A 16,234-nucleotide genomic window follows, 5' to 3' on the forward strand; every position below is an offset into this window, starting at 1 on the left:
TCAATAACACGAGGATAGTATCGTATGCATCTAAAGTAATATAAATAATACAATTTTCTACTGTATTTATTTTAAAACAAGTAAACAGCTGTCTCGTGTTTCGGAAAATTGTTTTATATTTTCTTCCCTATCCCGAAGTGTGATATTGACATGAAATATCTTCAAGGAGTGGTGTTCATGTATAATATAAAATAAGATGACGTAATTTAATAATGCAGGGGAGGGGTGCTATAGGCATGTTGCATTGTCACTGTTTCTTAACAAAATTATTACGCTGTTGCCCTGTTGGAAATCCGAAGACAGTTCGTAGCGATAATTTACAGAAAATAATATTGTTATGGGAAAGCGCTACCCAGGTCAACCGACTTACTTTTACCACGCCACGTAGTAAGCAGTCGGCAATGGCCTTCATGTCAGTAAACCCATATCACTGGTACGTTCACGTAACCATATTACCTGATCTATGAGTAATGCATTATGCAATTATTAACAAATAATTTCCCCAAGTGCTGTATTTTCAGGTCTGTCTTTCAAAAGAAAACTGTAGGATCTGTGCAGCTGCGCAGCATTCCTTATAAACAGGTCAGATAACTCGTCTTGATATGCCTATCGTAATCATATTGCTTTGCCTGCCCTTTTCAATAGTTTCACGAACATTTAGTTAGAATTGCGTTATGGTATATCCCAGTTCATAGCTGGAGCTAATGGATTCTGACGTCATCATGTCACCTCTTTAGCAAAATCTATCCATATATTCGCTTTTGTTATCCTGCAATTCCTGATGTAAAGCTTCGTATTGTGTCGCAGAAGGCAATGGTATTTTTAACCGCAGTTCTTCTCACATGTTAGTATCGGAGGAGCGTTTTTTAATTAGACAGAGAACTCTTTAATACATATGGTCCCTCACACTTTCTAGGGTAGCTAATTCGATAGGTGTTCCCAAATAATGTCTGTGGTGTACATCGAGATTTTTCTCTTAGCAGCATGTAAGTAATTTGGACCGCTCTGTCATCTGTTGAATATATTTGGCTTACTGCGATGACACTACTAAGGATGAAAATCACGTATATCAGAATATTAATGAAAGTGTTAGTTGACTATCAACCTGCTAAGTACGGCATGTATTGCGGGTCAGGGTAAGACTTCCACTGCAATTACTGAAGTGATCATTTAGTGACTTGATTTTATAATTACTGAAATCTGGCTGAACTTAGAGACCTATCAATGCCTCATGATTCACCAACAGGCAATTCCAGAGAGATTAATAGATAAGTGAAGCAAATCGGTCCAGTAGACCGGACGGACAGATTTGCCAAATTTGTTTTTAGTGCACACTTTTAATATATATAAAAGTGACTGCTCTCTCCGAGAACATTAGAGCAAAATTTCATAATATTCCGGCAATCAGTCTAGACGCGATGCCGTTTCGAAAGACAGACATACACTGACTGACAGAGCAAATGCAACACCAAGAAGGAGTGGTTCGAAAGGGATGAAAGTTGGTGAAAAACAGAGACGGCACGTACGAATAATTGATGTTTATTTCAAACCGATATGCAGGTTACGCAATGCGCACGGCATCGACTCAGTAGGATGTAGGACCACCGCGAGCGGCGATGCACGCAGAAACACGTCGAGGTACAGAGTCAATAAGAGTGCGGATGGTGTCCTGAGGGATGGTTCTCCATTCTCTGTCAACCATTTGCCACAGTTGGTCGTCCGTACGAGGCTGGGGCAGAGTTTGCAAACGGCGTCTAATGAGATCCCACACGTGTTCGATTGGTGAGAGATCCGGAGAGTACGCTGGCCACGGAAGCATCTGTACACCTCGTAGAGCCTGTTGGGAGATGCGAGCAGTGTGTGGGTGGGCATTATCCTGCTGAAACAGAGCATTGGGCAGCCCCTGAAGGTACGGGAGTGCCACCGGCCGCAGCACATGCTGCACGTAGCGGTGGGCATTTAACGTGCCTTGAATACGCACTAGAGGTGACGTGGAATCATACGCAATAGCGCCCCAAACCATGATGCCGCGTTGTCTAGCGGTAGGGCGCTCCACAGTTACGGCCGGATTTGACCTTTCTCCACGCCGACGCCAAACTCGTCTGCGGTGACTATCACTGACAGAACAGAAGCGTGACTCATCGGAGAACACGACGTTCCGCCATTCCCTCATCCAAGTCGCTCTAGCCCGGCACCATGCCAGGCGTGCACGTCTATGCTGTGGAGTCAATGGTAGTCTTCTGAGCGGACGCCGGGAGTGCAGGCCTCCTTCAACCAATCGACGGGAAATTGTTCTGGTCGATATTGGAACAGCCAGGGTGTCTTGCACATGCTGAAGAATGGCGGTTGACGTGGCGTGCGGGGCTGCCACCGCTTGGCGGCGGATGCGCCGATCCTCGCGTGCTGACGTCACTCGGGCTGCGCCTGGACCCCTCGCACGTGCCACATGTCCCTGCGCCAACCATCTTCACCACAGGCGCTGCACCGTGGACACATCCCTATGGGTATCGGCTGCGATTTGACGAAGCGACCAACCTGCCCTTCTCAGCCCGATCACCATACCCCTCGTAAAGTCGTCTGTCTGCTGGAAATGCCTCCGTTGACGGCGGCCTGGCATTCTTAGCTATACACGTGTCCTGTGGCACACGACAACACGTTCTACAATGACTGTCGGCTGAGAAATCACGGTACGAAGTGGGCCATTCGCCAACGCCGTGTCCCATTTATCGTTCGCTACGTGCGCAGCACAGAGGCGCATTTCACATCATGAGCATACCTCAGTGACGTCAGTCTACCCTGCAATTGGCATAAAGTTCTGACCACTCCTTCTTGGTGTTGCATTTGCTCTGTCAGTCAGTGTATATAAATAGTTCCATTTTGATATAGAAATATTTTAATCAAATATAAATATCATGTAGGAGGCGAAGGAAAGCTTTTAATACTAAGAGACTGTTGGCACTGTGGTCCTAGTCACGATAACTCCAAATACTACGTATTATCCAAGCCACATAGACGAGGTTCTAATTTCTAATACCTCATATATATTAAGTGGGATTAGCACCACCAACTCATAAGTGAGAAGCCACTCCAATATCACGCAAGTGTCCTACAATGGCTTGACCCAAGTTTAAATGGAAACCTCGCAAAACGACGTTCAGAATTCTTTAAATGAAAAATGTTTGAGCTACAGGAACGTAATTATTCGCATGTCTCCTTTGGCATACAAGCGTTTTGAGAAACGTTTCGTTTCAAATATCGGAGAACGCGTGTTTCTTTAGCACATTAAACAGGTTGCTTAGTCATTTTTGTGATGAATTATTTCGTACCGAATATTAACCATTGCCCCCAGTCCCCTCAACATATTGCACAGATTCTTATAAATGTAAAGGTTATCTCTATTATTCCACACAGTAACAAAATATTAGAGAGGCTGGCAACTTCTTGAAGTCCTCTGTCATGTGCATAATTCAACTGAACACCAAACACATCAATTATCACCAATTCACACTTTTATCATAATGAAACAAGAAGTATTCATAACATTCACTACAGTCAAATTTAGTCTACTAGTTACTATGAAAGTGCATCTACGTCATTTTTCTATAAATGTGAGTAATCCACTCTCCAAAGCTATAAACATTGTACCATATTTGTGTCTGCTTTCAAGAATAATGAATCATTACAGAAGTATAGTAATTGTGATCGTGTAGCTTTGTTCTCTCTTATTTATTACATCACTAACTGTATTTACTTATAGACACGATATGGACTTTTGGGCTTGTGACTTGTCAAGAAAACAAGGTGAAACCATTTACGTTTCGCGGAGAATTTGCTCCGCATTGTAACGGTTCAAATCCCCTTACATTATTATTATTATTATTATTATTATTATTATTATTATTATTATTATTATTATTATTATTATTATTATTATTATTATTATTATTATTATTATTATTATTATTACGGAGTTATCCGTGGAATGCACAGGTGAAGGAAGGTGCGGGCTGGAATAGGTCTAACTACAAGTCCGAAAGATGAATTAAAATTTCATAAAAATTATATTTTCATTAGACAACAAGATTTAACAAATTTTCACTAGGTGAAATAACGATGAAAAACACAGGTACACTGATAACTTTACAAACAAAAGCACAAGTTTCGGGGTCTTTACAAGTTCTGGCTTCGAGCCTCAGTTACACAACCCTTGAGCTACTAGCCCGACATTACAAAGGTACACTCATATATTCAAAGGGCAGAAAACCCCTTCATTCAAGGAGCACTTGCTCCAAACTTTTAACTTCAAGCCTCCCAGAGTCACTTTTCAAACACAAGAAAGAGCTGACCCGCTCTCAATTTTTCAAGCCTATAAAAGGCAATACCATCGAGGCACAACTTACAAGAATTAAACAGGGGTATCTCGTACCCAGCCTACAGGGCTTTAAAAGAAAAATAATAGGTTAATTGAATGGCCCAAAATACCAAGATGAATGGAGGCGTTGCTTGCACTCCTACATGAAACTTAATAAAACCTGAGGGGCACTAGGCCGATGACACAGGGGCTATTCCCAAACTAGGGAGGTGACTCGTATAAGAAAATTTTAATACATTAAGAGTAGAAAATCGGTTGTGAAAACGTAGTCACCTCAACTCAAAATGAAGGGGAGCTCGAGAGGGTAAAGCACTCTCTATCCCCGATTTACAGTTAAATAATAAAAAACTTTTACATAAGCCGGCACCAAGTTACATTTCTCGAAACGTAGGTTACATTGAAAAAGTTTCGGACCTTCCCCGAGGGCTAAACTGCTGAGCTAGCAAGAAATAAAGATGTTCAAAGGCCATTACCCTGTAGAAGAGCTGCTGGCGGATGAAAGAGGCGTTTTCCGCCTCCTGCTATACTTCCATACACTAAGCTAGATGTTGTACGAGTGGCCGAGAGACAAGAAAATCAGCAGTTTTTATACTCTCGGGGAAGATTCGAGAGCTTTCATGAATAATTAAGACACACCCACATGCGTTTATTGGGTAGTTTACAGTTACACATCAACATTGGGGAAAAACGACGCCATTGGCTGAAAATTAATGACAAAAATTTACGATTGGCTAATTTCAAAACTGGCGGAAGGAAAAATTAATATTGCCAACCCACAAATGAAAGAACAACATTTTGTAAAGAACAAACTTATAAATACAAAATATCTTCAAGAAAAGTTCCTTCACTTCACACCAGGGTGCATGATCATAGTTTTTGGTTGAGATATTTGTGAGAGAATGTCCGCACTTCTTGATAATAGTAAACAAAAACCAATTCGAAATTAACACAGTTACATCTTCTGATAAACGGTTGAATTAATTCAGTTTTAAAACTCAGAGTTTCAGCTGTAGAGGAGTACTTTAAGGCGGAAAATTCAAATGTGCGGCGTATAGGTGTACCAACCGGTACAGTTATTATTATTATTATTATTATTATTATTATTATTATTATTATTATTATTATTATTATTATTATTATTATTATTATTATTATTATTATTATTATTATTATTATTATTATTATTATTATTATTATTATTATTATTATTATTATTATTATTTTCGTTTCAGCCTTCTATGGGCTGCGATTACGCAACTTTCATTGCTTTCTCAAGCTCTTTCTCCTTCCTCTTTCGCCAGTATTTCTTCATCCGTTGGCTTGCTCGTGCTCGTTCTTCTGCCGAGAATACTCTATTCTTCCTTGTTTTCTCATCAGCTAGGTCCTTCACCTCCGCAACTCTCTGCCTGAAGATTTTTCTGTTTGTTATATCTTCTGCCACGATCCCACATTTTTCTAAATCTCGGTGGACTTCTTTTATCCATGGGACTTGTGTCTTCCTGTTCTCCTGGAAGGTAAGGATCGTGTTGGCGAGTCTCTCCGATCCCATCCTTTTAATATGTCCGTAGAACGTCAACCTCCTCTTTTTCATTGTGGTGGTGATGTTTTCAAATTGTTGGTATAGTTATCGGTTTGGTCTCATGTGAAACGTAAACTTGTCTTCTGATTTTCTGGTTCCAAGCTTTCTAAGTAACCTCCTTTCTTTCTTTTCCAAATCTGAGAGTCCCTTCGTGGCTATTTTCTCAGCTGCGTATAAACATTCAGATTTGACTATCGTGCTGTAGTGCTTAAATTTGGCCTGGTAGGAGAGTGACATAGAATTGTAGGTGTTCTGACATAATCTAAACTCAGTTTCCATCTTTCTTGCACGTTCTTGAATTGCTGCTTTCTCATTCATGTTTGGAGTCAAAATCTCTCCTAAATACTTGAATTTTTTTAGTTCTTTTGATGTCACCGTACTTCTTCCTCGTTGTGCAGGTTGGGTCAGTGGTATTTATGTTCATGTACTCCGTCTTCTCGAAAGATATTTGCAATCCTGTTTTGTCTGCTGTTTCATTGAGGACTTCAATCTGCTTAATTGCAGTTTGCAAATTTTCTGCAAATGCGAGGCATTCAAATTTATGCCCAGTTCTCTTGTGACCTAATCTAATTAGATTTGGAAAGTTGAATTTGCTAATTTCTTTTCGCCATTCCCTAATAACTTTCTCTAAAACACAGTTGAACAAAATTGGAGAGAGAGGCCATCTCCTTGTCTCAAATGTGTTTTAATTTCAAAGGGCTCTGACAGTTCCCCTAAAAATTATTTTAATTATTATTATTATTGTTATTATTGAATCTGTATTATTATTTAATTCAATTCTGTAATCTAATTCCGCTATGTAGTAATAATTATTGATCATCGCTTGCGTGATTGTAGTTAAATTGTTATGTATATATGTGTGTGTAGATTAAAGATATGTAAAGTGAGGCTTGTTACCTAATATCATATATGGATATGCTTTGTGAAATCTTTTGACATTGCAACACATGGTGCAATAATGCTACCATAACTGTCGGTTCATTGCTCTGTCATTGTATGCATTTAGCAATGGCAACATTTTTAGGAAACACTTAGAGTGCCCCAGACAATTTCACAACAACCTGCAACACCTCGAGTTGGGTGGTGTGAGGTCGTTGCTATTTCTGGAGATTATCATACATAAGCTGGCTGTATATTATAGAGTCAGTCATTTGGATGGAGAGGCCTCAGTCGGTCAGTCACTTGGAGAGTTCAGAATTGGAAGCAGGTGAGAGGAAGGAGATTAATGAAGGGACTTGCCATGAAGTCAGCTGGATACAGAACTTTGACATACGGAGTACTACTGAGATGGTAATGGTGAGATATTTGGATGGAGATAGTGATACGGATACGTAATCATCAGTGACTAAATGGATTATATGTTCGGAGTGTGTTTCATATATCTGTTCGGTTGATTTCTTGTGTCAGTTAGATGACAGACGAATATAGAATCGTCGTAATGCAGACTAACAATTATCAACTTCTAAAGTTGAATGAGAAGTGTAAGTATAATGTCAAGCCATGATATATCTCGTCTGTGAAAGAAAAAGGATAAATCACCTAATTAGGCTTGATATAACTATAGCTGATACCAACTCAAAGGTATATGTCGTAATAACACTCAAAGTGTTCGAGGTACTCTAAGGTGAACCAGTGAGGGATACATTTTTTGTACAAATTTTAAATGTCCGGTCAGGAGGAATTCAAATTTAATGCCTAGTTTCTTTCAGTTACTGTGTCTTAATTTTGTATTCTCATCTGTTTCATCGCAGCAAGTCTTACTATTTTTGGACTTAGAGGTATTTTAAAGAATATACTTTTTCAATATCAAATTAATTTATCGTTTTATTACAATGGTAGAATTAGTTTACCTCAAATTTAATGGGGATACATAACGACAATCTCTTTTTCCCAGAACCTATATCTTATGCCGTCTAATTACGCTTATTACCTCACACCCTAGAGATATGCAAGACTCTCATTTTAATATTGCTGCATTGAATTGTAGCTGGAGCCCATCAATTATTGTATGTGTAAGTAATCAGGTATGAACTAAGTGTGAGTACATAGACCGAGTAAAATCAATGAGGAGTAAGTCGCAACGTTTTCAGAAGTAAATCTTGACTGTTCAGGAGGAAGACTTGTATAATAATGCAGTTCATTTTGTAGTTTCGTCGTGAAACACGGTCATCATTGTAATTACTCTGTGTTGCACCAAGAAAAGCCTTGGCTCATGTGCCTATATTTAAAATTTAAAAACACACCTAAGCCCATACCATGTCTATCAGTAAATACAGTTTGTGATGTAATGAATAACAGAAGACAAAGCTACATGATCGCGTTTACTATACTACTGTAAGTATTTAGTTACATCACTCTTGACAACAGACACAAATCTGGTATATTTTTTGTAGTTTTTGGAAGTGATTTATGCAAATTTATAGAAAAATGCCATAAAGAACGCCCACCGTAACTTGTATAATGAAAAGAGGCACCTTTTGATAGGCATGAAATCTCTTAGAGAAGTGTAGGGTAGAGTGTTTCAGATCCCACATTCTCGATTCTAACTGGAAGAGAGTAGTTAGCTTCATGTCTCTCTGTCTTTGCCGCTAGAAATAAACACATTATTCACTTCTCTTGTAGGATAATTTTACCCTAGAGCCAAGTGCTACCCAACATGTGGAAGTCTCTTTTCATAATTTCCTAACTTGGCGGTAACTGAACACAACCATATTCTTCTGGATGAACCAATCACGCCTTTATCGCCTGGGTTAGATCGCCCCTCGTCTTTACGGCACAATATTTTACGCTGAGGGCGATATTTCGACACGAAATCTGTCTGTAAAAGGATTTCCGTGTACTTTAGAAGTAAAATGTGTATTTTTCTGCAAGAGGAACATTGTAAATATTCTATTTTCACCTTGTCATGCAGCTAGACAGTCACTCGACCTAGTTGTGCTGAGTTCTGTGATGTATTTATGCTTTCCGGACTGGCAATTATTTTGCTAACAACATGTTTCCATTGTACATGAGCAGCCGCTGTGACGTCATTAATCTGGGCCTGTCATTCACCTGAAAAGTACTCACACAATATGAACTAATACAAAGCTGAATGCATGTTTCCATCTCACCGCCAACACAACGTCATTTTATGCCTTTATATTTATTTAGTACGTGGTAAAATAATTATAAGTGGAATAGTCCGGTTCATGGAATTACTCACGTTGCCATTCTCGTTATGAATAATAACTGAAGTCGTGATGATCCAAATAATAATAATAATAATAATAATAATAATAATAATAATAATAATAATAATAATAATAATAATAATAATAATAATAATAATAAAAAGGCGTGTGGCATCGGGAGAGTCCTGGTTCAGGTCGTTTTATTTGACGCCCGTAGGAAACTTGCGCGTCGTGATGAGGATGAAATGATGATGAAGACGGGAAATAAACCCAGTCCCCATGCCAGGGGAATTAAACAATTATGGTTAAAATGCCCGTCCCCGCCGGGAATGGAACTCGGGACCCCTGAGACCAAAGGCCATCACGCTAACAATTTTTCCTGGAGCCTGAGATAATAATAATAATAATAATAATAATAATAATAATAATAATAATAATAATAATAATCATCATCATCATCATCATCAACATCATCATCATCACAGCGAAATGATGAAGAAGTTCTGGGAGAAGGAAAAAAGGACTGGCCAGCAAGTCAGTTGTTTACCGTGGTCCAAAGTGGGCCAAAATCGAAGATAGAAGGAGAATAATTTCAATTGCTGAAGGTGGCTTTAAAAATTCCTTTAAAATTGAGATTTCTAGTATTCTTTCTGTGAAATACAGCAATGCTAATCCTCTTTCAGAGTCTGGTATGGTTAGGTGCCTTTAATTGGTCATAGTTTTCAACGGACTCCATGAAATCTTGAAATTAAATTTAGGCTATTCAAACTCTTTATCTGTTTATAAGAACAAAAGTGGCGAACATGAAGGGCTGCATTTCATAACTGGCTAGTTTTATAATTTAAAATATGAACCGATGATTTCCTGCGATGTTGAACAGTCCTTCCCGCCCAGCAAGAGAATTTTATCAGATCACAATGGAAAACAAGGAGAAGTACTAGGTGACACATTGCACATCACGATGAAAAGAGTTACCATACTATTTGTTTTACTTACGGTTTAAGGATAAATTATATTTCAATTTTATTTTGTAACATTTATTTGTTTCATTTTCAGGGCATGGGGGCGACAGGAATTTAACTGAAACAATACGTTGTGAAATATAGTCTGCGATGAAATATCCTCTTTGTATAAATATACTCCGTGATTAAATATACTCTGCGATTAAATATACTATTCGATTAAATATATTCTAAGTTTAAATATACTCGGCGATTAAATATACTATGCGATGAAACATATTCTACGTTTAAATATACTCTGCGTTTAAGTATACTCTGCCATTAAATATATTCTACATTTAAATATACTCTGCGTTTAAGTATACTCTGCGATTAAATATATTCTACGTTTAAATATACTCTGCGATTAAATATACTCTATGATTTACAGCGTATAACATTATTTTTAAATATTTTGAAGTATTATCATTATCCCTTTAATTTGATTGTTTAACACTGTCAAAAACAGGGGGCTATATCAATTATTTAATGAAACAACTGTGACTTTGTCAAAATATGGAGGCATTTAAAACTATTTTAATGTATCATATCATAACAACATATCTTTGCTGGCGGGATGCAGTATTTACAGTACAGTATGTCTTCTGGTATGGACTAGAATAAATCTGTTACTTTCAATGACCTGTCTCAGTCTCATCCTTGGCTTTGACAATATGAATGTGATTGAGGTATTGAGTAATGCTAGTAATATCATTCCTTATCCAGCCAGTCCCTGTTCTGAATGGTGTGAAAATATTGCTGACGTGATCGGTTGGTGCTTGCATTTCAGTGGGCTTGGCAGACTGATATGCAATAGCAACTTCTGCTTCGTTGAGGAAAGCAACGGGAAACTTCACTACTCCTCATTTCCCTAGTATGCCTATTCAGTGACGCCTAGAACATGTATGACGGCTACTGCCGGAGCGGGGGAGGTCCAAACCAGCCTACCGGCTGAATATCTCCATACAGTACACCATATATTATAACTGAACGTCATAAATAGGGCTCGGAAATTGAGGAAAGGTCTAATATAATATTTTTTTCATTCTGGTTCACTGATGGCCAGAAAATGATGGGTTTTACTTGTCCTTTTTGCCTTTTTCTTGGCGTTTTAGGCTTATAGTTCTTTTTTAGCCTTTTTATGTTTCAACGGCCAGGTTTTGTGAACTTCACCGTCTTTCGACGACATTTGTACTGCCCATTCTCAATTCTAATCAGCATTAGTTCATCCACCAGCCCTTAAACATCTTTTCTGTGGCATGAGAGAAAATGAAATGAAATAAAAGTAAGAAAGTAATGCTTGAAAAACCAGGTAATTGAAGTATTGAAAGGAGAACGTTTTGATGCGAGGAAGATCTCATTTCCTTCAAGGACGCACCCTTCAAACCTGTTGATGAGAAGATATGTTTCTCGATGTTCTGCAACGTGCTGTCTGGAAACAGACGATGCGTTACACATAAGAACCTGAAGATGACTGTTGTGATATACTGCAAAGGAACTGAGGTAAGGTTTCCGAATTCCAATTTCTGTAACGGTAGTGTGGTGAAGACAAAAATGATTTCAGTTATACTAATTTAAATTTCTTCCTCCAGGATGTCCTTTGCGGGTTCGCTGAATTCATTCTAGATGGAGAAACACTCATTGTAAATTCTGCATGTACATTTTTTTTTACACAATTTTGCATTTCAAAACATTGTATTCTTTCATTAAATAGTCCGATTCGTTGTCTGAATGGTCAGCGTACTGGCCTTTGCTACAGAGGGGTCTCGGGTTCGATTCCCGGCCGGGTTAGAGATTTTAATCACTTCTAATTAATTCTCCTGCCTCGGGAACTGGATGTATGTGTCCGTTCCAACATTATCCTCATCATATTCAGACAGCATACCGCACTACCAACCACCACAGAAACACGCAATAGTGATTACACCCCTCCATATAGGGTTGGCGTTAGCAAGGGCATCCGACCGTAAAACAGGCCCAAATCCACATATGCTCGACACAGTTACCACCCACGATCCGACGTTTGAAAAAAAAAAAAGCGGTAGCAAAAGAAAAGAAGAAGAAGAAGAAGAAGAAGAAGAAGAAGAAGAAGAAGCATTCCTTCACTAAATCATTAAAACCAAAAATTAAGCCAAATTTTAGGCCCTTTTTTAAATTTTGGTTTTTCTCATGTCTTTCTTAGTCTATTTATAGCTCTTCAACTTCCGAGTCCTGGCCATGTTTAAGGGAATATACGAACATTTTTTTAAATTGTGTGCATTAATACTATTATGTATATTATGAATACATATTTCACAGTTATTTACTAAATGTTACATAAACTCTGAGCGCTAGTGATAAGCAAGAAACTCAGTTCTCACATCGTTGCTCTCAGAGCACTTAGAGAGGATTAGCATGCAGGTCTTGTATAAGAAAGGCGGCAGAGCTCTGAAGGAACCTTCGTCTGCTCTCTCGTTTCGAGCAGACGTCACGAGATAGCGCTTGCAGGTCCCTTGGTCCACGGTCACCTAGCTGGAGAGAGGAATGTAATTCACGCTACAAGACAAACCCACCAGTTGCTTGTTATCTCTGTGTGCGTCATTAATATTGCCTCCGCACCCACCTTCACCACGTTGTGAAATACGATAAGCTTAGGATAGCTCTGAAATTTCGCTGAATATTTCTCAAGGTAACCATGTGATTTCCTGCACGCTCGACTTATCCATTATTCCTGTCAAATGAAAGACCTTACTCCTCGAATTTTAAGAGTTATGGTGAAAGTAATAAATTCGAGGTATTCAACTGTGTGCCGGTAGATTGTAATAATAACCATTTACGAGGTTGACCTGGGTACGAATCTACAACAAAAGTAAACCAATGTTGATCTGAATCGGGTTGAACTCAGATTAGGATTATCTTATCTCCCGTTTTTAGCGGGAACGACTTGTTTTTAACAACCTTCCCACTCCAAATCACTTTCAGTTTTGTTAGATGCCCCGATTTTTGGACTACCATCAAATTATTTATATTTATCATTTTAATTTATTTTGATCCCTGGCTGTCAATACATGGCAACGCAACTAGGGTCATCTAGCCTTCTAGCTAATTCTTCACACTTTTTTATTTTATTGTTTTACTTCTATTTATGTATAACTATTCACTTTACCGTATAGTTTGGTTTCTCCCCCCGGACATAGCGAGGGCCCATCTTTACCGCTTCAAGGACAGCATCTTTGAGTGTGAGATATTTGGTTGGGGATTCAACTGGGAGGAGGACCAGTACCTCGCCCAGGCGGTCCCACATGCTATGCGGAACAGGGGCGGAATAGGCAAGGAAATAGGAGGAAATGACCGTGACCTTAACTTAAGTACGATCCCAACATTTGCCTGGAGTAAACGTGGGAATCCTGGGAAAACCACTTCGAGAGTAAAACACCCCGAAAAACTGCTTCCATAAAAGTGGCGAATAATGAAAAACCACTTCGAAAATAAATAACCACGAAAAACTGCTTCTAGAAAAGTGGCAAATAATGGAAAAACAGGTTCAAATAAATAATCTCAAAAACTGCTTCTAGAGAAGTGGCAAATCATGGAAAACCACTACGAGAATAAATAACCACGAAAAACTGCTTCTAGAAAAGTGGCAAATCATGGAAAACCACTACGAGAATAAATAACCACGAAAAACTGCTTCTAGAAAAGTGAGGAATCATGGAAAACCACTAAGAAAATAAATAACCACGAAATACTGCTTCTAGAAAAGTGGGGAATTATGAAAAACCACTACGAGAATAAATAACCACGAAAAACTGCTTCTAGAAAAGTAAGGAATCATGAAAACCACTACAAGAATAAATAACTACGAAAAACTGCTTCTAGAAAAGTGCGGAATCATGGAAAACCACTTCGGAAATCACTGAGGTGGGAATCGAACACCCCTCAACTCAGTTGACATTTCGAGGCTGAGTGGTCTCGGTTCCAGTACTCCCAACACTTTTCAAATTTCGTGGCAGAGCCGGGAATAGAATCCGGGTCTCCAGGGAGCCAGCTAATCACGCTCACCACTGCACCACAGAGGCGGACTTATTTTTATAGATTTGGTTATATTTGCTAACATTTCTGCCCTATAGCGAGTCTTTTCGCAAATCAGTTTAAAGATGACAACACTGAAGGAGCCGCCCAGTTCTTGGTTTACATCGAAGTTGAAGCGTTTCTATGTATTACTGGTAGTGATTGGTGTATGATTTTAATTAGGTATAGGCCATATGGGGTATTCTGTTCGCTGTGTATGTTACAGCGAGTTATAGGTTCAATGTTGAAAAACGTATGTATTATTACAGCATTGTATCTAATACGGATTCCTTTTAGAAATTAGCTTTACGACTCATCGTCACAGATAGGTCTTATGGCGACGATGGGGGAGGAAAGGGCTAGGAGTTGGAAGGAAGCGGCCGTAGCCTTGATTAAGATACATCTCCAGAATTTTCTTGGTGTTAAAATGAGAAAGCATGGACAAATATCTTCAGGGCTGCCGACAGTGGGGTCCGAACCCCTATCTCCCGAATGCAAGCTGCTCGACCTTAACCGCACTGCCAACTCGCCCGGTGTGGATTTTCTAAAATATAAGTCCAAGCCGTAAGTCTTACGGTGATGGTGGGGTGACACTGTGAAGGGAGAGCCTTGTCTTTAATTGAGGTACAGTCTCGCCATTTTTCTGGTGTGAAAGTGGGAGACCACGGAAAAAGGACATGCAGTATTGCCGACAGTAGAGGTTCAAAGCCATGTAATATCACAGGTATGTGACTTAAACCCTGTAGCCAAATCCCTCAATGAACTAATATGTCTGCAGGTACTTGTAGTTTGTTAAAAAATAAAGTAATAAATCGTAATAATATCTCCCTTATTATTCGTGCGGTGAAAAATCATAAATTATCCAAAATTATATTTTTTCAATATTATTATTACACTCATGATCATAAAAACAGAACACCTTGAAAGACTAGTGATACGAAGTTCGTATTCACAGGACATGTTCATTAGTATGTTCTGCATAAACGATTAGTATTCCAGACGCCTAGATTCAACAGGTGTCCTGTTGCCTAGTAGGCACTGGGTCCTCCATGGGCACTGATAACTTGTTACACGAGTGATGCCATCGACGCGTATAAGGCGTGAATGGCATCCTGGTGTATAGCCATCCATGCTGCATTCACCTGGTTCCACAGTTCACCATTAGTGGTTGGCACTGGGTCACAGCACCGCACCTATCACTTCACCATATCCCACACATTTTCGATTGACGATAAGTCCGGTATTTGACAGGCCAGGGCAACAGTCTGACATCCTTTGACAACAAGAAGGCACGTATTCGTGCAGCAACACGTGGTCGCGCATTGTCCTTCTGAAAGGCTGGGGTGTCGTGCAGAAAGGGCATGGCCACGGGTCACAGGATGTCATTCACATAGGTCAATCTGGTCACAATGCCCTGGACGCGCACCAACTCTGATTTGTGGTGGTACCCAATAGCACCCCACACAATAAGGCCTTGAGTTGGCGCTGTATGTCTTGTGCGAATGCAGTCAATGTGATGCCTCTCTCTCTCTGTCAGCGGTCATCATTTTCAAACAAACAGAGCCTGGATTCGTCCGAAAACACTATCTGCTGCTATTTCAGTCCCCAGTGACGTCGCTACATACACCATTGCAGCCTAGCACGTTTATGCACACTATCCTAAAGTAGGCGAAGAAGTGGACGACGCGCCGGTAACCCGGAAATTTTCCGGATGGATGCATCATGTTCTCTTATGCCAATATAGCGCCGTCTCTCAAACTCACTGATTTAACGTCACGGTTCTCGCATACGCCTGCGAGTCATCTTGAACGTCTGCTCAAGTCACAATGTTCCATTACCTTCGGTTTATAGCAACAACGAGAGCCTCAGGCACATTTTACCAGTCGGTGGTTGTGCGCAGAGACATCGATGTGGACCTTGAACCTGAGGGCTGACATGGTTCAAATGCTAATCATTTCTTCAGAACATACCAATGCACATGTCCTGTGAATATTAACTTCCTATCTCTTGCCCTTTAAGGTTTTCTAGTTTTTACGAACATGAGTGTATTATTATTATTATT

At 39.4% G+C, this 16,234-nt stretch overlaps 1 protein-coding gene across 1 annotated transcript in view; it reads right to left on the bottom strand.

The window, feature by feature from the left end:
* The window catches only part of Tsp2A (tetraspanin 2A), a 701,187-nt gene that overhangs the window by 645,032 nt on the left and 39,921 nt on the right, over positions 1 to 16,234 (bottom strand). The window lies entirely within an intron of this gene.

Source organism: Anabrus simplex, chromosome 3 (genome assembly GCF_040414725.1).
Source record: "Anabrus simplex isolate iqAnaSimp1 chromosome 3, ASM4041472v1, whole genome shotgun sequence".
Lineage (NCBI taxonomy): Eukaryota > Metazoa > Arthropoda > Insecta > Orthoptera > Tettigoniidae > Anabrus > Anabrus simplex.